Below are 1,115 nucleotides of genomic sequence, written 5' to 3'. Positions count from 1 at the left end.
ATAAATTCTCTGCTATCCACTCGCCAACCCTTGTGCAACATCCTCAAGGTCTCCTGCCCCTGGCGTGTCCGGATTCCTGCCTACACGAATTAACCAGGGCCTTTGATGCCTTCATTAAACTATTTCCTACTGTAGCAGGGGTATATTTCCCCTCTTGTTTAAGCCAAAACCTGGCTCTAGTTATTGTGGAGACAGTGAGTAGAGATAGGAAAGGATCTTGAGAAACGCATTAAGAAACTTAAGAAAATAAGAACCGCATTACACTACAGCCGTGCTACCCTGAATGTGCCCGATCCTGTCTGATCTCGGAAGCTAAGCAGGGTTGGGCCTGGTTAGTCCTTGGATAGGAGGCTACCTAGGAATACCAAGTGCTGTAGGCGTAAAAAAAACCCCACATTACAAGGCAGGCTTCATGTGAGGTCTTTTCATGGTCTCCTGGCAGGGTGAAGTTCTCTGCTAGCCAGGGGAAGAGGGCTGTTTCTGCTCTGTTAGACCGTTAAAATCAATGTAGTGACTCAATATTCTCAGACTTATCCACCCTGTCCCAGGCTTACCATCTTAAAGTTTTCCTAGAAGGGCCTTGACTTTGAGGTGGGGGAGACCTGTTGAGGCTTTGTATTCTGTTATTCTGTCTCTTTTTGTCTTTGACACATTATGGCTAAATTATTGGTTTAATATTAAAGACAGTATTCCTGTACCTAAAGGGGATAAAGTTTATTAAACATTGCCATGGAGTCCTTGACAAGTTCTCAGTGTGCTTGAGTTGACTGTCGGCTACCCTGAATCTGTCATTTTCTTTTTTCAAGACTTCCAAAGCAGTCCACAAAAGCCAACGAATTCCTCATTCCTTATAATTATTATTGCCTCCATGTTATTCAAGTGCACAGCTACCACATAACCCAAAGCTTCTTTCTTTCACCTGTACTTCATCGCAGGTGAGAGCCAATTGTGTTGCTACTGGATCTGTAATTACCACTAGCAATGGGGTCCTTATTTCTGTCCACTTAAAACATTCTCTCCAAAGGGATCCAAAGTAGTAATTTCTCAATACTTCTGGATTGTTCATGTGTGACTGCCAGGACTCTTTCCACAGGCATCACAGATTTTGGTGTCAG

The 1,115-nt window shown here is 43.6% G+C and overlaps 1 pseudogene; it reads left to right on the top strand.

Moving 5' to 3' along the window:
- Nucleotides 1-261: 261 nt before the first annotated feature.
- Nucleotides 262-380, top strand: LOC111729469 (annotated as a pseudogene).
- The last annotated feature ends 735 nt before the right edge of the window (nucleotides 381-1,115 follow it).

The sequence above is a fragment of the Pteropus vampyrus genome, unplaced genomic scaffold, assembly GCF_000151845.1.
Source record: "Pteropus vampyrus isolate Shadow unplaced genomic scaffold, Pvam_2.0 Scaffold262, whole genome shotgun sequence".
In the NCBI taxonomy this organism is placed as follows: Eukaryota; Metazoa; Chordata; class Mammalia; order Chiroptera; family Pteropodidae; genus Pteropus; species Pteropus vampyrus.
This window is presented reverse-complemented; position numbering and strand designations above follow the sequence as displayed.